Source organism: Notamacropus eugenii, chromosome 7 (assembly GCF_028372415.1).
Source record: "Notamacropus eugenii isolate mMacEug1 chromosome 7, mMacEug1.pri_v2, whole genome shotgun sequence".
NCBI classification, from domain to species: domain Eukaryota; kingdom Metazoa; phylum Chordata; class Mammalia; order Diprotodontia; family Macropodidae; genus Notamacropus; species Notamacropus eugenii.
Genome location: NC_092878.1, coordinates 31,882,887 through 31,905,763, shown reverse-complemented (window position 1 = coordinate 31,905,763; position 22,877 = coordinate 31,882,887). Strand labels below are relative to the sequence as shown.

The following is a 22,877-nucleotide window of genomic DNA, read 5'->3' as shown; positions in this document are numbered from 1 at the left end:
TCCACTTCCACATCTGGATTTAGGATGCTGCATGAGCCCTCAGCCAACCCACATCTGCCAGCATCAGGCATAGGTAGCAGGAAACTCCAGACGGCATGACAGTTACCTCCCAGCACTGACTAGAGAAAACAAATAGATTAATGTAGAACGCTACTGCGCTGCTGAAGAGGAGCGAGCTACCTAACCATCCCTGCCTGTCAAGCAGAAATATGACATGCACATGGTGTTGCCCAGGAACACATCTGTGAGCTTTAATGTCCCTGCCTAAAACCGAGCTTTCTCTCTTTTCAGGCAGTCTGGTAAACTCTCCTCCCTCCTTTTCCGATGCTCATTCTAACTTTTCCTTTTCTCCAGTGTTCCACACAAGGTAGCTGCTTACTCAATCAATGAATGACTAAAACATTTATGAAGCACTTACTATGTGCCCAGCCCTCTGCTACATTTTGGGATTGCAAAGTCTCCTGCCCTCAAGATTACAGCAATGTTTAATTTGTTTTTTTGGTAGTTGACTCCCCTCTACACCTTGATTATCTTCTGTGAAAAAGCAAGCACGGTCAACTTCTACTATACAAATGGTATATTGTTTAAAAGGTCAAAAAAATTATCAAAATGTAAGAAACTGGAAATTGTCACCAGATCCTCAATGGGACTAGAATGAGACTATGAAGATCTGCAGTCAGTCACATTCTTTAAAGTTTACTCCTGAAGCAAGAAGAATAAATGATATAACCCAGTCCCAATTTCTTCGCTGGTCCTAAGGATATCCTTTTTATAAAGGATGACACCTCAGAGTTTCTAGCTCAAAGAGTGTCAGTTTCATATCACTCATCAATAGGAGTACTGTATCTCCTTGGACCTAATTTAAGATGCCCAATCAAAGGTGGAGTTGTGTTGGTCAATGGTGGGATAACATCATCTTCCTTAGGCAAAGTGAAATGAAATGGTGTTTCTGAAAAAGACAGACACAAAATAAGCAATAAAAGAGTAAACTTTAAAGGAGGCCGACTGGGAACCATTCTATTCCCTTGTCCCCAAATTCTCCTCCCGTCATACCATTCCCAGGCGTCATGTCTCCTTCGTAATTTCCATTTCCTCACCATATTGTCTTACAACCCTTAGATGAATATAGATGAATTTAAGCAATGACTGTATAGGCAACTTTATCCTAGAAACTACCCCATAACCTGTTCTGCTATTCAACTACCAACTATTAACTTCTTTCAGTTTGTGGTTTATTAGTTGTTAACTTTTTAAGAACTCTTTTTTCAAAGCAAGTCTTTAATGTTATAAAGATACACTAGAAAGTGTCTCTTCTCTCCTTTTTCCAAACTAATTCTCACCTTTTAGGAAAGACAAGTACTAAAATCAGAGGCCTTGGCTTTAGAAATACCTAGCACAGTGTGTCCTGCACATAGAAGGAGATTAATATTAGGGAAAAGAAATTAAGCTGATCTTTTCTTGAATTATTTAAATCTTAAAATCCCACCCCCAAAAAAATCATAGCAAAGAGGATTACACTGACAGACCTAATATCATCCCGTCTAAGTAAGAGAGAGTCTCCAAAATACACTTAAACTGTGAGAGCAACAAAACGTTCAGTATTTTACAATTTGCATAAAAGTAGCATTACTGTTACAAAATGAAACTAAATAGATCATTTAATAAAATTTCCTGCCTAAAGCATAACAGTCCTCTATAACATTCCTGACAAGCTGCCTGCATTCCCTGTTCTTACAGAACTAAGCGATTCCTTTGTACAGCCTCGTTTCCATTTTTGGTATGCCCTCTTTTCATTCCATAATCAGTAAGTTCTCTATAAGTCACACTGCTGTCTGAGGCTTCTCCTCCTTATCTTCTTCATCAAGATTGTTCACACATACCTTTTTAAAACTCTAACGAGCTCAATGACCAGCCATGAAGCAAGACGGGAGAGCTAATGCATTCAGGTAGAAGAATAAGACATATATTTTTTAGACGTGACAAATGTGAGAAGTTGTTTCGTTTGACTATGCATCTTTGTTACAAGGGTCTTCTTTTTCTTGTCTTTTTGGTGGGGGGATGAACAGGAAGAAAATAGTTTTATGGATTGAAAAAAATTATTTAAAAATTTTTGTTCTTCATTTCCTATTTCTCCTAAATTGAGTGACTTTGCTCAGTGGGTGTCAATCCATGACAGTATACTTATCTTCACCAAACTTCTTCCAATCTAATTCTCCTCAAGTCTAGGTTACATATGATATTCCATTGAGTGTTCTCTCCCTGGTAATTCTAAGATGTTCTATGTTCTATCAACGTTTTCAGTGTTTCTACTTCATTTATCAATTCTACCTTGCTCATCTAAATCTGAATCTGAGTAAGATTCCTGTGAACTTTCTCCATCTTGTGAAAAGCTAAACTATTGGTAAAGCAAATAAAGAAAGCCCAATTCAAATGCCACTCCTCTGTGAAGCTGAGGTACTGCTAACTTACTGTCCAGCCTAGTTAACTTTTTCCCCCAAATATGTTATATCCTATAACTAAATCTAGATTATATCTATAAGACTGTGTTTATTTACTGGTGTTAAGATCTCAATTTTATTATTTTCCACACCCTGCACAATGTTCTACAAATATCTGAGGTCATGAATTATCAATCCAGTCTTTCTTTTCATTTGTTTTGCAGTCCCCTCCACTGTTATCTGTATTTCTATGCCACATCTATCATTCTCTATCGTATCCTATTCAGTGGGTATATCTGTACACTGTTCTCAAATGAGCAAATCTCCACACAAGTATATTCTTTCTAGTCCTTATGAGATCTACCTTTAGTTAAGATGCAAACAGCTCAATCCTCTTCTCTAACATTAATAGCCACCTGTTCACTTCCTGAATTCTCCTCTTCTAAATTCCCAATTTCCTGACAAATCTTTGGCCCAGAAATCTCTCTGTGTCTCTGTGTCTGTGTCTGTGTCTGTGTGTCTGTCTCTCTCTCTCTCTTTCTCTCTCTCTCTCTCTCTCACACACACACACACACACACACACCCCTTTCTTTTGTCTTTAACCTCCTTGGGGCATACATATATATTTTAAGCACACATATACACGCACATATACATACACACACACACACACACACACACACTTGTGTGTGTGTGTGTGTGTGTGTGTATTCCCCTAAGGAGGTTAAAGAAAGGTCCCATACACAGCAAAATATTCACTGAAGCCCTTTTTGTGGTGGCAAAGAAATGAAAACAACATAGATCCCCACTGACTGGAGAATGGCTAAAAACAATTATGGTACATGAATGTAATGGAATATTACATAATAAAAAATACAGAAATGGAGAAGACTTACATGAACTGACAGAAATCAAAGTAACAGGACCAGGAAACCTTACACATAATGACCACAATAATATAAATGGAAAGAATCAAAAAAAGCCCGGAACACTGTCATTAGAACGACTGCGTAGCCTGACCCTGGAGAACAGGTAAGAAAACGTGGCTCCCTTTCTTCTTGCGTGGGTGGGGAACCGCAGAAACACCGCATATAGTACCAACTATGGTTTCCTGGTTGGTTTTGAGCTGCCTTTTTTCCTTTTCCTTTTTATCCATTGTTACAAGGGATAAACTGCTAGGCAGGGAAGGCAGGCATGGGCTACACTGAGAAAAGAAGGTATAATTAAAAGGCTGTGGCGAGTGATCAGATATGGGGACGAGAAGGAAGAGTCAGAGATGAATGAAAAGCTAAACTTCTATGAAGTGACAGTATCAACCAAACTACCAGAGAAGTACTTTACAGAGCTAGGGAAAGAAAACAAAGGCCAGGACTCTCAAGAGAATGCAAGGACCTAAAACACTCCCGAAGGACTCTTGAGGCAAAGGCCATCCACATCCAGAGGAAGAACTGTGGAATAGGAACACAGAATGAAGCAGACTATCTTCTCGTGTGATGTTTTGTTTTGGTTTGGTTTTTCTCATAGTTTCTCCCATTCGTTTTAATTCTTCTGTGCAACATGACTAATGCGAAAATGTGTTTAATAAGAATGTATGTGTAGAGCCCACATAAGACTGCAAGTCGTCTCAGGTCGGGGGAGGGAGGGAGAGAAAATTTAAATCTTAAGGAAGTGATTGATGAACACTGAAAAGAAATTAATTAAATTAAAAAACAAACAACAACAACAAAAAGAATCTCAGGAGAAATTATGAAAAAAAATTGAGAAAAAAAAGACAGTTAATAGTACCACACCTTGAATTATACTACAAAGACAGGGTCATCTAAGTAATTTGGTACTAGCTTAAAAAAGAGATCTTGATTCTTAGAACAAATTAGATACTTAACATACAGAAGCAAATAAACGGTGGTAGAGTGTTTGAAAAGCTCCAAGACGCCAACTAACAGGGTAAAGATTTACTATCTGACAAAACTGCCATGAAAAATACAAAGTCGTCTAACAAAAATTAGGCACTGGCCTCCACCTCACACCATAGAGTCTCACACTAGTCCAAATGAACATGGCTTATACACCACCAATGACATAACAAATTAGACAAGCAAAGAAGAAATTAACTTTCAGATTTATGGTGATGGGAAAAGTTCGTGCACGATCAAACAAGGATGGAGAGGTGATATCACAGAAGACTGAAGAGACAACTTTACTCCACGAAAACTTTAAAGTTTTTATGTAAAGAAAACCAATGCAGTTAAAGTTACAAGAGAACCAAGTATAACTAGGGAAAAAAATCTTTGCAGAAAGTTTCTCTGATACAAGTCTCATTTCTAACATATATATGGGACTGATTCAAATCTGTAAGAACAAGAGCCAAAATGGTCAGAAACGACAAAGTTATCAAATGAAGAAATCTAGGCCATAACAACCACAAGCAAAATTTGAATTAAGCAGTGGTGTCAAGTAGGATCCTTACGGGCCACATTGTGATTTAGAAAATCATAAATTGGCATCATCTATATTGTACAGTACTTTTACTTTGTTAAACATTTCCCAAGTATGTTTTAATTTGGTCACCGCCTCACTAAGGACTAAGCAGTCTACAAGTTACAAATATGGCACCTCTGAATTAAAGAAACTCTAAGGTTCCATATAACACCCATCAAATTGGCAGAAGACAGATTATTTCATTAATTCATTATTGAAGGGACTACAGGAAAACAAGCAAACTAATGCACTGACGGAAGAGCTGTGAATTGGTCCAGATATTCCAGAGAACACTTTGGAACTATGCCCCAACAATCAATAAGCTGAGCATGTGCTTTGAACCAGGGATACGTAAGGCCTATAAGCCCAAAGAGATCAAAGAAACAGGCAAAGGCCTACAACGGCAGCTCTGTCCAGAGCAGCAAACACTAGAAGCCAACAAGGCATCCTCCCCCTGGGAAGTGTTACACAAATACGCAAACAAATGTTCCAGAAAACGACTGCACCGTAAGAAACGGTGAAATGGGCAGTTTCAGAGAAATCTGTAAAAACTCGAATTTACCGCTACAGAAGCAAATAAGGACTAAGAGGACAATTTACACAGTAACAACATTACTTTAAAAAAAACAGCTTCCCAAGACTTGAGAACTCTGATGAATGCAATTCAAAAGAAATAAATGTGAAGCATGTTATTCACCTCCTGCCTAAAGAGGTGAAGGCTCAAAATACAGAATGCGACATGTTTCTGGTCATGGCCAACAAGACAATCTGCTTTCCTTGACTACAAATATTTGCCATGATGATTTTTTTGGTTGCTGTTTAGGAGAGAAAATAAACGCTTGCTAATTGAACAAAAAACTGAGACGAACAGAGGAAGGGACAGACAGGGAGAAGCAACGGACAGCTTTGTGAATGCAGCACTGGAATTCTAGGGAGAGGTCAGAGATCTGACAGTCATCTGTGTACAGATAAAAAACATCGATATGAGAATGGATGAAAATTCAGAGAAAGAAAGAAGAGTGGAAACTTCTCTTACAGGGCAGGAGGATGGGGCAGGAGATGAAGAAATAGTCAAAAAAGGTGCGAGCAAAAGCAGAAGAAGGAAGTGCTACCGAAACATCAGGAATGGAAAGCATCAAGACGGAACAGGTAAAGAACCAATCAGTCAAAATGCGAGAGGGAGGGAAAAGATGAGGACTGCAGGGGGGAACCTTAAGACAGAAGTTTCAATGGAGAGGTGGGAATACAAACAGGCTATAGCAGGAGCCACTGCAGACTTCTCTTCTTGCTATTTAGTAATGAAAGGAAGAAAGAAGAGACAAGAGAACAGCTTGAGGGACTGCAGGATGGGAGACTGAACAGGACAAAGGAAAGAGAGTGATGGCACAACGGAATGAGATAAGAGAAGACGTGGGACACAACGAACCAAGGCCACACACAAAGGACTGAGCTTCAGCTAAAGCTAAAGAAGAATAAATCCTTGGGCATGGAGAAGTGAAAACATGAATAAGGACAGAGAAGCGAGGAGTAGGATCATGCCATGAGATTACAGATCATAGCATTACTTCAAATCGATGGGGATGCAGAGGTCATCTAGTCCAAACACCCTCGTTTTACAGATGAGGAAACAGAGGTCTGTAAGCATTAAATTACTTGTCAAAGCCGTTAAATAGCTAGTAAGTAGATCAGGTCCTCTTCACTGTACTATGTCGCCAGTTGGTCAAACAGGTTTTTAAAGTGGTTTACTGTGTATCAGGCACTCTAAGTTCTGTGAATAAAAATAAAGGCAAAAATGTCTTCTCTGCTCTCAAGGAGCTCATTATAATGAGGGAGAGAATAAGAAAATAATTATGCACATACAAGATATACACAAGATAGAAGGTAATCTCCGAGGGAAGGCTGAATCTTGAAGGAAGTCAGCAGCAAGGAGGCGATGGTAAGGAAGGAAGGCACTGCAGGTGTGGGGGAGAGCAGTACAAAAGCACAGGGATTGGTGTATACACAAGGTAGGGCAGTATAAATAGATCATAAGAGTAAAGAACAAAATGTAGTAGAAGACTGGAAAGGTAAGAAAACATCAGACTCTGAAATGCTGTAAGCACCAGAGATTTTTTATTTGAACCTACAAGTCAAATGGGGGTCACTGAAGTTTAATGAGGGAGGAGGGGGATAACATCATGAGATCAGCACCTTATGAAATCACTGGCAGCTGAGTGGAGGATGAAATGGAATGGGGAAAAGACTTCAAGTAGGGAAACCACCTGGAGGGCTATTCCAATAATCTAGGAAAGAAAATGTGGTGAAGGTCTGTAGGCACTAGGTGAGTTAACAAAGGACACGTTATAAGGACATGTTATAAAGGCAGCAACAACACACTTTGCCAACAGACTGGATACACGGAGTGCAAGTAAAGAACTGAGAACAATACCGAGGATATTGTACAAGCCTGCCCTCCAGAGTAAAAGGGCAATTGAGAAGAAGTATGGATTAGGGGCCTTGGTGGGGGAGGGGTGCAATCTCCTGAATTTAAATGAATTTTAAAAAAGATGAGGTTATTTCTTGAGAGGGGAAAGAAAGATTGGAATTGAAGGCTTAAGGGGAAATGAGAAGTTTTAGAAGAGTCACTGCAGTCCAAGTCATGATCAATATGGGATGGATAAAAGGCCTGTTACTCAGCAGCAAGGGTCCAATACAGACTAAACAGAACACACATTCAGGGAATGCAGTCCATAAGTCCGGATGCTTTCTTCCCGAAGGTTTCACTTACTAGAGAACAGGAACAGAAGAGGCAAAAAAACGGAAGGAGAGCTAAGCATTGATGGGGAAGAAACGGTGGAAGAGCTAAGGGCCTATCAGCTCAAGGCTTGTTGAACTGGCTGACAATTTAATCAAGCTGGCCCAAAGAAGAAAGTCGGACCAGAATAACATGGATGACATGGGAGAATGAGAAAGAATGGAGGGATCAAAAATCAGAATATTTTAGTTAGGATCTAAGAAATCATCTACCACATGGAAGCTAACGTCTCCATGAGACAAGGAATATTAAAACAAAGTCAAAAGACTGAAAAAAAGAAGAAAATGTAAGGTATCGAATGGCCAAAAAAAAAATGACTTGAAAAGCAGATCCAGGACAGAGAATTTGAGAAGTCACTGGACTAAGGAGAAAACATGCTACTTACCTCTTGAGAGGCAACAAAATGAGATGATTTTTTCTGATGCGGCCAATATGGAAATTTGTTTTGATTAACTCTATGTAATTTTCCCTTTAGACCTCAAGCAGGGGGAAAGAGTTGGTGTGGAAGGGTGAGAAGGCAGATTTCTGCTTGTTGAAATATATATCTGTGTATGTGTGTGTGTAATTTTTTTAAAACAAATTATTAGACTTCCTGAAAACCATGACCAAAAAAAGAAACAAAAAATGTTTCAAGAAAATCTATAAAAGAAACTATCCAAATTTCTTAGAACCATAGGACAAAATAAAAGTAGAAAGAATCCACCCATCACCTCCTGAAAAAAACCCAAAGGAAAACTCTCAGGAACATTATAGCCAAAACTTAGAGCTCTCACATAAAAGAAAAAATAATGCAAGCATGCAGAAAAGAGGAATTTGAGTCACCACTCAAAAGAAATGGAAAGTTTGGAAATATGATATTCCAAAAGGCTTATAAACAAGAATAACTTACTAGAAAAACTATCATTCTATAGTGAGAAAAACGAACTTTTAATAAAAGAGGACTTCCAAGCAATCCTAATGAAAAGACCAAACATTCCTTTGAAATTCAAACACAAGAGTTAAGAGAAACATAAAAAGAGAAACATGAACAAATAATTATAACTTCCCAATGACAAAACAAAAATGCTTACAATCTAAGATGAGGAGATAAAATAAGTAAACCCTCAGAACTCTATCACCATTGGGTTTTATAGAAGAATTCTAATGAAACATTATTTCTATTATAGCTTGATGATTTTAAAAGAATGGAAAAGAAAGAGAAAGAGGAATATAGTAAGGGAGGAAAGGGAGAGAAAAGTTAAGCAAAATCATCTCACATAATCCCGGTGCACAAGTAGAAATCTACAGAAATAAAGAGGAAACGGTGAATCTAACTCTCATCTCAACTGGTCAGAGGGAAGAATGCACACACATACATCCATAATTGGGTATAGAAATATACATTACTCAAGGGGGAAATAGGAGGGAAGGGGAGAAAGGGAGGAGGAATTAGAGGGAGAATGGATATTGGCAGGAATTATTCCTAAGAAAAAGGAGAGGGAAAGGAAAGGGAACAAGCATCTCTTAAGGACCCACTACATATCCCAAGCACTACATTAAGGGCTTGACAAATATTAGCTCATTTGATAAACAAACTCTAGGGATATAAAAAATATATATATTCATAGTTCTTTTTGTGGTGGCCCCCAAGGGTGGGCCCATGAATTAGGGAAGGATTCAACAAGTTATGAAATATAAATGCGATGGTGACACTGTGATATCACATATAAATCTGACAGTGTCCTATGGTGCTACAAGAAATTATGAAGAGATGATTTCAGAGATGATGGAATATACTACTCACCTCCTTACAGAGAGATAAAAGCACAGACATGAACGATGCAGACGTGTGTTTTATTTGACTGTAAGTGTGTGTAAGAGGGCTTCTCTTTTTTTTTATTTTTTATTTTTTTATTTTTATTTTTTTAACGTTTAACAATCACTGCCATACAATTGCGATTTTATCCCTCCCCACCCCCCCTCACTACCTCCCTCCCTCCCCACGACTGCATACAATTCTGTATAGATTCTACATATACTTTCCTATTGAGTATATTTTCACTATAGTCATGCTATGTAGTCAGACTAAGATAAATGAAAGAATCCGTATAACAAATCAGAACATGATACACAAACAGATACACATACACAAACATGATCTGCTACATTATGTGAGTGACTTCCATATTTCTCTCTCTGAGTGTGGAAGGCATTTTGCCTTGAGGTCCACCATTGGGATTTTTTTTTTTTTTCAGAAGTTCTTGTGTTATTACAAAAATCTAAGTCTACCAGAAAAAACTCTCACACACTGTGGTTGTTGCTGTGCATAAAGTTCTCCTGGTTCTGCTCCTTTCACTCAGCATCAGGTTATATAAGTCCTTCCAGGCCTCTCTGAAGTCTTCTTGTTCATCATTTCTTATGGCACAATAGTACTCCATTACATTCATATACCATAATTTATTCAGCCATTCCCCAATTGATAAGAGGGCTTCTCTTGTTCTCTCTTCTTCAACTTTGGGGGTAAAAGAGAAAGCAGATTTTTGCTTACTGATTTTTGTAAAAGGGATAGTTTCAGGTATGATGAGTCTAAAATGGGACCAGTCCAGTGGGTAACAGTAGAGTGAAGGTAAAGTGGACCACGAATTCCAGGAACCATAAAATGTTAAAAGAATCAGCAATTTCGATATTGAAGCCCCCCAAGGAAATAGGAGAGAAAAAAAGACTAAGCATCAAAGCCACTGAAAAAGGTAGAAAAATGACCTATGTGCTGGCAGGTAACAGCTGTTGGAAGAAGCATGGCAGAACGAGAATCTGGAGGCAGGAATGAGAAGCAAGGACTATGCCAGGTTTTCCAGGCTCATGTGAGATGTGAGGAATAGGAAAGAGGAGCTAGAATTGAAGTGTGCTGCCAAAAATGTGGACTCGTCAGGGAAAAGCTAGATTTTAGTTAATGGCTAAAAGAATCAGAATGAAGGGGAGACAGTGTCATCTGTTTTTCTTTCTTCTGATGACTGGTATCCCTATCTCACCCAGGCCTGATTCCCATACTGACACATTCTGTTTTTCTGACTTAGCCCAGTTTGCCCCTCTGAGGGCTCATCATAATGGTGCCAGACTTCGTGTGAACAACTGACTCGGAGCTCCTAAATTCTAGTGCTCCATCAGCTTCTACGTCTCCCTAAAGGCAGAGGTTACAGCCTCCTCCAAAACCACCCAATCATGTAATTTCAAGAGTATGGTGAGCTCTCCAGTGAGGAAACTCCTGCCAGCAATACAAAACTGCAATGGGTCATCCACTTTTCGTTTTAGAGCACTGCCTGAGGCACCAAGAGGCTAACTGACTTGCCTGAAGTCACACAGCCAGTATGTGTCAGAGGTTAAAATGCAGATTTTGCTCATTCATTTGGTCAGTTCTTTGTCCATTACCAACTCACTGCCACTCAAAGGCTACACTGCAGAGAAAAGGAATATGAAGACGGGCAGGAGTAAATAAGGATGAGAGCATGGTAGGGAGAAGCAGCACAAAGGGTGACCCAAACAGACCACAACGACCCAGAGACAGTAATGATGACAGTCAGCATTCTGTAGGGCATGTGTATGATCAAATTAGGGGATTGGAAAATGGAGAGGTAAACTGCAGAAACAAAAAAAAAAGGGGAAAAGGAACAGAGGATTTCCTCAGCTGGGCAGAGGAAAGAAGAATACATCAAAAAATTGGGGGGTATTAAAAAACATATCAATAAAAATACACTTTTTCAAGAAAAGAAAATCTCCCATTTAGAACATTGATGACTAACATGTGCTTCTCTAATCTAGTCTACAGGTTCTGTTGTCACCAAGCAAGAACAGGTTCTGTGTCCTGTTCAGTCTGCCTCATTTCTACAAGCAGAATGAGAGTCTGAACGTATGGGTGAAGTTCTCCCAGATTTGTTTTCTGGAGTCAATACGATATTTCCTCATTCCTGAAGATTTTATAGCACAAAGGTTCCATTTATTATTCAATGAGACTCAACAAACACTTACTAAGCACATGTTATGAGCAAGGCACTGCCTTAGGCACCAGGTGAATAGTCCCTGTTCTCAAAAAATATAAAGAAGTGTTTTGTATTGAACATACAGCTCCAGGAGTCCAGGGTTTCATTTCAGTCCTCCTCAGTATCGTTTTTTCTACTTTCGACCTCTTGACATTAGTTTAAACTCTTTTATTCCTGCTAGAAATCTATCTCTTTAATAAAATAAAGCAGCAGCACAAATGAAAAGCGATTATTTTGCTTACATGATCTCGACAGTGAGGGCCCAAAGTGGTGGGCTGCCTTGTGCCACAATGCTGCTGCTTTAGGGCCACGTGGCGCACCTCAACCCTAACGTAGCACAAAGTTGTAAACCTGGACAGCAACCTTAGGAAATGCATTGTAAAATAAAAATATCTTCAAAAACCTGCTCAACTCCAGTAGACATATGACTAGAAGTGACTTCCTGGCCTTCTTCTGATGTATTCAACAAGTTCCAACAAGAAGCTGCAGTCCAGCGGACTCCCAAATATTTAGAGTGCTACGGTCAGGGTCCAGGCCATAACAAAGTGCAGCATCATCAAGCGTTCACCTGACCACAGAAAGCATTTTCACACCAAGGGATGGGAAATCTTTTCATCACATATGTGTGTGTATCTATACTTCAGGTGTTCATTCTGACAGGTCACTGCTAATTTTAACTACTGCAAACATAAAATGTTTAAAGGCAGAGAAATCTGTGTTAAAACTTGGTTCTAAAAGCAGACTGTCAGGGCGAGCCAAGATGGCGGAGTAGAAGGATGGACCTGTTCTAGCTCTACCCCCATAGCCCATATTAAACAAATTCTAGAGCAGCAGAAGCCACAAAATGACACAGTGAAAGAGATTTCCAGCCCAAGACAGCCTGGAAGGCCGACAGGAAACATCTATCGCACTGGGCTAGGAGCAGAGCGCAGCCCAGTCCAGCCCTGGTCACGCTGAATGGCACAAACAGAACAGAAAAAGGTTTCAGGCATAGAATCACGGGCAGCAGCTGCGGTTCCCAGATTTCTCAACCCACAAACACCAAAAACAGCTTCAAAGGTCACGTGGGTGAGAGGGGAGTGGCTTCTGGCCCCAGGGCTGTGGCAGCCGCCACAGCAGCCATGGCTACAGTGTTCATTTTTGGAGCCCTTGGCCTAAAGACCCTGGGGGAATTGAGCAGCCAATGTGGGTCTCAGTCCTGAGTAGCAGTCCTAGGGTAAGAAGGACTGCCGGCTTGGTGGAGCTGGTGGAGGCTCTGGGGAGGGAATCCTACTCACAGATCCTGGGCAGAAAAGCTTGTGGTTGCTCCCAGACCACAGCACAGGCCAGAAGAGGAGTAAACTCCTCTCCCTTGATTGTGCCACCTTGGAGGAACTGAGAACTTAAAGGTCCCTCCTCTTGACAAAGGATTCAAAAGTCAAGTAACTGGCTGGGAAAATGTCCCAAAAAGGGGAAAAAAATAAGACTACAGAAGGTTACTTTCTTGGTGAAAAATTATTTTCTTCTATCCTTTCAGATGAAGAAGATCTAAGCATACTATCAGAGGAAGACATAAAAGTCAAGGCTTTTGCATGCAAAACCTCCAAAATAAATACACAATGGTCTCAGGCCATGGAAGAGCTCAAAAAGGATTTTGAAAATCAAGTAGGAGATGTGGAAGAAAAACTGGGAAGAGAAATAAAAGTGATACAAGAAAATCATGAAAAACAAATCAACAGCTTACTGAAGGAGACCTAAAAAAATGCTGAAAGAAATAACACCTTTAAAAATAGACTAACCCAAATGGCAAAAGAGGTTCAAAAAGCCAATGAGGAGAAGAATACCTTAAAAAGCAGAATTGGTCAAATGGAAAAGGAAGTCCAAAAGCTCACTGAAGAAAATAGTTCTTTAAAAATTAGAATGGAGAAGATGGAAGCTAATGACTTTATAACAAATCAAGAAATTATAAAACAAAACCAAAAGGATGAAAAAAAATAGAAAACAATGTGAAATATGTGATTGGAAAAAACAACTGACCTGGAAAACAGATCCAAGAGAGATAATTTTAAAATTATTGGTCTGCCTGAAAACCATGATCAAAAAAAGAGCCTTGACATCATCCTTCAAGAAATTATCAAAGAAAACTGCCCTGGTATTCTAAAACCAGAAAGTAAAACAGAAATGGAAAAAATTCATTGATCACCTCTTGAAAGAGACCCCAAAAGGAAAACTCCTAGGAATATTGTAGCCAAGTTCCAGAGTTCCCAGGTCAAGGAAAAAATATTACAAGCAGCCAGAAAGAAACGATTCAAGTATTGTGGAAATGCAATCAGGAGAACACAGGATTTAGCAGCTTCTACACTAAGGGACTGGAGAGCTTGGAATATGATATTACAGAGGACTAAAACCAAGAATCACCTACACAGCAAAACTGAGTGCAATACTTCAGGGAAAAAATGGAATTTCAATGAAATAAAGGACTTCCAAGCATTGTATTCTAGTTGAAAAGACCAGAGCTGAATAGAAAATCTGACTTTCAAATACAAGAATCCAAAGAAACAGGAAAATGTAAACAAGAAAGAGAAGCCATAAGGAACTCATTGAAGTTGAACTGTTTACGTTCCTACATGGAAAGATGATATTTGTAATTCATGAGATCTTTTTCAGTACTAGAGCAGTTAGAGAAAATATACATATATACACACACATCCATACACACACACATAGAGGGCGCAGGGTGAGTTGAACATGAAGGAATACCTAAAAAATAAAATTTACTGCCTCCTTACTAGGAGTAAGAGAAAGAGAAAGCTAGAATATAGTAAATCATCTCACAAAAAAGAGGCAAGAAAGAGCTTTTACAATGGAGGGGAAGAGGGCAGAGATGAAAGGGAATAAGTGAGCCTTACTCTCATGGAATTTGGCTTAAGGAGGGAATAACACACTCAGTTGGGTACAGAAATCTAATCTATTTTACACTGCAAGAAGGAGAAGGAGATAGGAGAGGGAAGATAATAGAAGGGACAGCAAATTGAGGAAAAGGACAATCGGAAGCATTGTGGGGGGACAAGTCAAGGGAAAGAATGGAATAAATGGAGAGCAGGAAGACAGACGGTAATGTAGTTAGTCTTTTGCAACATAACTATTATGGAAGTATTTTGCATGGCTACACATGTATGACCTATATTGAATTGCTTACTTTCTCAATGAGGGTGGGTGGGGAGGGAGGAAGGAAGAGAATATGGAACTCAAAGCTTTAAAAATGAGTATTAAATATCATTTTTGCATGCAACTGGTAAATAAGATGTACAGACACTGGGGTATAGAAATCATTTTTGCCCTACAGAGAAATAGAGGGGAGGGAGACAGAAGAAGTGGGGGGTGATAGAAGAAAGGACAGACTAAAGGAAGGGGTGGATGGCGTACATGCTATCCTGGGGTGGGGGTTGAGGAGACATGGGGAGAAAATTTGGAATTCAAATTTTTGTGGAAGTGAATGTTGAAAACTGAATATAGGTGTGTGTGTATGAAAATATATATATTTTAAAGGCAGAAGTGACACCTATTGTGGTGGCAGCAGCAATGGGAAATATTGGGAGTGCTTGATTCCCAGAGACACTAAGTAGATTAAACATCTAGTCAGAAAGATATTACAAGAGATTACTTGTTTATTACTATTACTGGGTAGAAGACCAGAAACCATTTGCAAACTCTACTGCCCATTTTCCAATTCTGGGTTGCAGTTCCAAAGGAAGAGAGGGGTGTTTGTGGTCCCAGGAGAGCAGGGGCCATACCTGGGTGTGGAGTTGTGGTCACAAGCAAGGAGTGCTTTATATGGGTAAGGACCAGAACACAGACCAGGAGAGCAGTGATCAGACCTCTCCCTACATTACACCACTTTGGAAGCACCAAAAACTCACAGTCCCCCAGAACTAGCTGTGAAATAGCAGGACATAAAAGCCTGAACCTCAGAACAGTCACATACATACACACACGCACGCACGCAGGCACACACACGCACGCACGCACACACACACCACAAACCACACACCACCATCACCACCCATCAGCAGAGGTAAGCAGAGCCCAACTCTAACATAAAATGTAAAGTTGAGAAACAGACTGGGAAAATGAAAAATAAAAAAGGAACCCAACCAATAAAAAGTTACTATAGTGACAGAGAAAATCAAAACACAAATTCATGAGACAATGAATTGGAAAAAAAAAAAAACTAAATGTAAAGCCTCAAAGAAAAAACTGCAGATTGGAAACAAACCCAACAAGAATTCCTAGAGAACTAAAGGGATTTAAAAATGAGAAAAAAATGATTTTGAAAATCAAATAATGATAAAGAAAATTTGGGGAAAAGAAATGGGAGTAATACAAGAAAATTATGAAAAGAGAATTAACAGCTTGATATAGGAGGCTCAAAAATTTTTGAAGAAAATATCTCTTTAAAATTCAAAATTGGCCAAACAGTAAAACAGGCACAAAAAACTACTAAAGAAAACCTCTTAAAAATCTCAATTGGCCAAATGGCAAAAGAAGAACAAAACCTCACTGAAGAAAATAATTTCTTAAAAATCAGAACTGGTGAAGTGAAAGCTAATGCCTCTACGAGATATAAGAAAAAATAAAACAAAATCAAAAGAACATATCAAACATCTCATAGGAAAAAGACTAACCCGGAAAATAGATCATGGAGAGATAATTTTAAAATCATTGGACTATCTGAAAGTCATGATCAAAAAAAGAGCCTAGACCTCACATATCAAGAAATTATAAAGGAAAACAGCCAAGATACCTTATAACTAAAGAACACCTCCTAAAAGAGATCACAAAATGAAAATGCCCAGGAACATCACAGCCAAATTTTAAAGCTTCTAGGGTCAAGGAGAAAATACAGAAAGCAGCAGGGAAGAAAAAGAATTTAAACACCACAGAGAGGATAACAAGACTTAGGGAGCAGAGGGTTTAGAATATGGTATTCCAGAAGGCAAAGGAGCTAGGATAAATATAAAAAAAGAACCAAAAACTACCTGGCAAAACTGAGCATTATCACACAATGAAAGGCGGAAAGGGAAGAGAGGAACAGACTTGAATGAAACAGAGGATTGCATTCCTGATGAAAACAATTAGAGCTGGAGAGAAAATTTGATAAAACAAAAGTTTCAAGAGAAATATAAAAAGGTAAACATGAGCGAGAAATTCTAAGGAATTTAACAAGGTTAAATGGTTTACATTACCGAAAATGAAGGGGACACATCTAGAGCCTAAGACAACTAAGGGAGTTTAGGAGCCTACTTAAACTGAAGGCTAAGTGTGAATCTAATATGTTGGGATGGACTCAAAAGAAAAATGGATGGGTGAGAAAGAAAGATGTGCTGGGAAAAGAAGGAAGGGAAAGGAAGAATAAGGAGCATTATCTCACAAGAGTCATGCAAGGGGACAGAATGGGGAGAATAACTAGAGAGACACAAACAAGACTTGAACCTCACTCTCATCTGAACTGGTTCAAAGAGGGAAGAACAGAAGCAAGAAGAGGGTGAAAGGGTGAAGACAGAAAAGCATAAAGACAAGAGGATGGAGGGAAATAAACAGTAATCAATCCTGACTGTGAACGTGCATGAGATGAGTTTATGCACAAAACAGAAGCAAAGGGCAAAATGGCTTAGGAACCAGAATTCAATATGAGTTGTTTGGGAGAGACACACTTGTAACAGAAAGACACAAAGCTAAAATAAGAGGCTGGAGCAGAATCTATGATACTTCAACTAAAGTAAAAAAGGCTGGAGCAGTAGCCATGACCTCAAAGCAAAAGGAAAATTACACCTCATTAAAATACATACTAATCAGGGAAATGCTGCTGTTGTTATGTTCATCCTTCGTTGCTGAAGAAGACCATGCTATCATAGAAATGATGACATGACTTGCACCTGACTTTATTTTGAGTGAGGGAGGGCTGTGCAGGTCACCAGCCTCACTTCTCCTCCAGAGCCATCTGAATCTAGTGACCAGATATTCATCAGGATGACTGGAGATGACCCAGGATGCATTGGGAGACTTTGTACCTGAATAGACCTTGGCCTAAAGGGGCCAAGGTCTCCCATTGCATCCTGGGCCAATCAAGGAAACTATATTTTGCTAAAAGGTAGCATAGAAAATGAAATCAATATTAAACGTATAAACACCAAATGGCACAGCATTCAAATTCTTAAAACTGAAATTAAATGAAACACAAGAGGAAACACAGTAAAACTATACTAGTGAGGGACCTCACTTTACTCTTCTCAGACCTGGATAAATCTAACCACAAAATAAATAAGAAGGAAATTAGGGAGATAAATATAATTTTAGAAAAATTAGGTGGGAAAGACTGGATCAGAATAAAAAGGAGTATACCATTTTCATAGTTCTACATGACACCACGAAAACTGACCACGTATTAGGGCATAAAAACTTCATTAACAAATATAGGAAAACAAATATTCAATGCACCCCATTTCAGAACATCAATCATGCAATAAAAAATGCATTCAATAAAGGGTCTTTGAAGTCAAATTAAAAGTTGGAAACTAAATTATCTAACCTTAAAGAATGAATAGATCAAAGAACAAATCCAGAAACAATCAATCATTTAATTAAAGATAATGGTAACAATAAGACAATATACCAAAATTTCTGGGATGCAGCCAAAGCACTATTTAAGAGAAAATTTATATCTCTAAGTGCTTAAATCAATAAAAGAGAGAAAAAGGAAATCAGTGAAGTGGATATGCTACTAAAAAAACAAATTAAAAATATTTAATTAAACAACAAAATAGAAATCGTGAAAATCAAAGAAGAAATTAATAAAACTGCAAGTTTAAAAAACTAAACTACTAAATAAAATGAAATGGACTAGATATGCAAGTAGAAGACTAGAAAAAGAACAAATTAAAAATCCACAAAATAGAAATCCTGAAAAATCAAAGGAGATTAATAAAATTTAATGTAAAACAGCAACAACAAAACACTGAAATAAGTCACTGGTGAATCTGGTTTCTTTTCAGTAGCAAAAATGAAAAGGATGAATGTGTAACCAATTAAGATGAAATTAAAGTAACTGACTACATCAATAACAAACGCAACAAAAATCAAATGACTGTGATTATATCAGCAGATGCAAAAAACTCAACAAAATACAACACTCATTCCTATTAAAAACACTGGAAAACACAGAAATAAATAAAACTTTTCTTAAAATGACAAGTAATATTTTTCTAAACTCAAGAGCAAACATTATCTGTAATGAGAATAAAATACAAGCCTTTTCAAGAAGATAAGGGGTGAAACAGGGATGTCCATTATCACATTATTCAATACCGTGCTAGAAATGCTAGCTATAAAAATAAGACAAGAGAAAGAAATTGCAGGAATAAGAATAGTCAATGAAGAAATAAAACTATTTCTTTTTGCAGATAATGGTATACTTAACTTGAGAGAATCTACTAAAAAACAAATTGAAACAATTCACAAATCTAGCAAAGTTGCAGGATATAAAATACATGCAGCATTTCTATATATTACTAGCAAAACCAAGCAGGAAAAGATAAAAAGAAAAATTCTGTTTAAAATAACCACAAGCAACATAAAATACTTGGGCTTCTGGCTGCCAAGAACTCTCAGGAATTTTAGGAGCACCATTACAAAACACTTTCCACACAAATACAAACAGATCTAACTAACTGGAAAAATGTTAAATGCATGGGTAGGCCAAGCCAATATAATAAAAATGATAAATCTACCTAAATTAATTATCCAGTACCTTACCAATCAAAAAAAATTATTTGATAGAGCCAGAAAAAAACGGTAACAAAATTCATCTAGAAGAACAAAACATCAATTATCAAGGGAATCAATGAACAAAATGTTAAGGAAGGCAGCCCAGTAGCACCGGCTTTCAAACTCAATTGCAAAGTGGTAGTCATGGAAACAATCTGGTACTGGCTAAGAAACAGAGTGGTGGTTGAGCGCAACAGATAGGTACACAATGCGTAGTAGGAAACGACCATTGTAATGTAGTGTTCGATAAACCCAAAGATCCACTAACTGACAAAAATTGCTGAGAAAACTGGAAAGCAGTTTGGCAGAAACTAGATATAGCTTTTCACAATGTGAGAATACATCTCACGATGTGTACCAAGATAAGGCCAAAATGGGTACATGGTTTAGACATAAATGGTGACATCATGAGCAAATTAGGTGAGCATGGAAAATTTTTACCTATCAGATCCATGAATAAGGAAAGAATTTATGACCAAACAACAGATTGAAAGGGCTGCAGAAAGTAAAACAGATCATTTTTTTATATAAAATTAAAACAGTTTTGCACAAAGAAAACAAATGCAGTCAAGATTAGAAGGAAAGCAAAGAAACTGGGGAGGAAAAATCACAAATTTTTCCTGATAAAAGCCTCATCTCTCAAACATAGAGGGAACAGAGTCAAATTTTAAAAAATAAGAGCCATTTCCCAACCGAAAAATGGTCCAAGGATATGAACAGGCAGTTTTCTAAAGAAATAAAAGCTATCTATAGTAATATTAAAAAATGCTCTAAATCAATCTTGACTAGAGAAATGTAAATTAAAACCTTCTAAGGTACCCCGTAGGGGCAGGCAGCTGTACATAAGAGTATTGGGCCTACAAACAGGAAGACCTGAGTTCAAATCCAACCTCAGATACTAAGTATGGGCAGACGACTTAATTCATCAGCTTCCTCACCTGTAAAATGAGCTAAAGAAGGAAATGGCAAACGCCTTCAGTATCTTTGCCAAGAAAACCCCAAATGCAGTCACGAAAAATCAGACATGACTAAAAGGACTAAACAACAATAAACCATTCTTTCCAAGTTCATTTTCTTGAATGGCCATCCCACTTCTTCATGGAATAGAACATACTCTGAGCTGTCAAATTAAGAATATAACAGTAATGAAGATGTAAATTAAATCAAAGAAAATGGATCTATTCCATTTCACATCTAACTGTCACTCCTCCAGTGTTACTAACATTATTTCAATGATCAGCCTTAGCTGGGTCTCAGGCCAGACTTCGTGCAGATATGTTTTTCTCTCCACCCTTCACTGTTCACTGTTCTGTGAGACTGCTACACATAATCTTCGCTCATTCTCCTCATAACATTTCGCCAATAAGCACACTCTCTAAAAGGATCCACTAGCCAAGCAAATAAAATCCTTGCTGGCTACGGCAATTTCTGGGCTATTTAGGTCTCCTTGTTATAGTGATTGCTTTCATCAGTTAAACTTCTCCAAGACATGGTAAATAAGCAGTCAACATACTTACTTTTGCCTCTATCTTATAATAAATAGGCTGAGTAAAAGCTGTTGTAATAGCACAAAATACTGTCATCTCACCTTTATTCTTTTTTTCTAACTCCATGTTAAATTTAACCTCTAAAACTGATCATAAATTGTTACCAGCTTCTGATCGAGCTACATACAGACAGCAGATTCTGAAATAATAAACATTTCCAATCAGCTACGATGTGCTCAACTTCATATTTTTATGTAATGCTGTTCAGTGTTTAACATGTGCAGGTGAAAAGAACATCTATAACTAAGGAGAAATTACTAATTTGCCAAAGCATAAATATATTATGAAAGTGTTTTAAATGCCTTGATTAGAAGCTATTACTATAGGAATACAATGTATTCTTAATTTAAAAGTCATCAAATTTTCATCCCAAATATTATGGAGTAAAAGAAGCATTTCATCCTTAAACTTTCATGAATTTATGTGGGATATGTACAATTTAGGTTAGGAAAAAAAGTTTTCAGACTTCTCTAAAAATAATTTGAATGTAAGGATTTTTTTCCCAGAATTTTCCCAGATAATTGTTATCTGTTAGTTACTTTAGTTTGTTTGATTTGCGTTTACAAAAACAACAACAAAATATTTTTCACCTTTAATTAACACACAACATCCACAAGAGTAGACGAAAAAAAAAAATCCTAAGTAGGTAAGCCTACTTCTTTCTGAAACAATGTGGACTTTGACATGAGTCATTTCTTTTGTTTTTTAAACAAATAACCGCAATTTTTATTTGGATGCCATGTTCACAATGTTACAATTCTGAGGATAAATCTTTTCTTTAAAAGCTATGATTCCATAATAAAAAACCAAAGAATAAGTGATACTTTCACAAGAAAAATTTTTTAAACAAAATAAAAGGAGTATAGGACCCAAAATCCTGCAATTTACACCATTTCTCCTCAGGTTTGAGTTTTCCTCAAGAGGCACATGCTGGACTATTCATTTGGATCACCGGGTCACAGATTTAGTGCTGGAAGGAACCTTACAAGTAATTCAGTCTCAGATTTCATGGTCTCAGGACCCCTCACATGTTCAAAAATTTCTGAGGACTCTCCCTAAAGAGCTTTTGTTTATATCGGTCATATCCACCAGTCTTTACCATATTAGAAATGAAAACATCTTAGTATTACTATGAAAATAAGGATCTCAGGGATCTCTCGGACCACACTTTAAGAATTCATGATTTAGTTCACACCCCACCCCAAATACTACAAATGAGAAAACTAAGACTCAAAATAGTTAAGGTCACATAAATAGTAAGCAGCAGTCAGGATTTAAAATCCAACCCTCTTTTCTATCACACCAAACATAGCGTTACCGTTGTGGTAGGGGAAGCCTTCTCACACCGAGTTTGCTAAAAATTGTCCATACTCATATCTGATATATTCTAAGTTTCTCATAGCATTTCTTCCCTATAGTTAGAATTAAAACCATCAAGTTCTTTCTTCCCCAGATCTCCATAGACTATGTTAGCAGATTGACTGATGGCCTTAAATGGGCTTCTTTTATAGAATAAGGAAGAATTAGAAGTGGGGAAAGGAGGAAGAATTTAATACCAAATGCCCCAGGCACTTGGAAATTTACTATATTTCTAAAGCCTCTCAAGAAAGGTAAATCCATAACCATTCATTTAGCCCAATTCAGTGTTGGGTACACTGATGGAAAGCTCTCTTTTATCTCTAACCCCTTGTTAAATATAAACTCATTTCCTCTTTTCTTATCCTCTGGGAAGATGGAAAACAGTTGGTCACCATTTGTTCTTATACTGCAATAATACAATATATTGTATATAATAATAATACAA

General features: G+C 37.8%; 1 protein-coding gene across 1 annotated transcript in view; it reads right to left on the bottom strand.

Annotated features, from left to right (window-relative positions):
• LOC140513780 (TP53-binding protein 1-like) overlaps positions 1–22,877 on the bottom strand; it is an 80,980-nt gene that overhangs the window by 6,993 nt on the left and 51,110 nt on the right. The window lies entirely within an intron of this gene.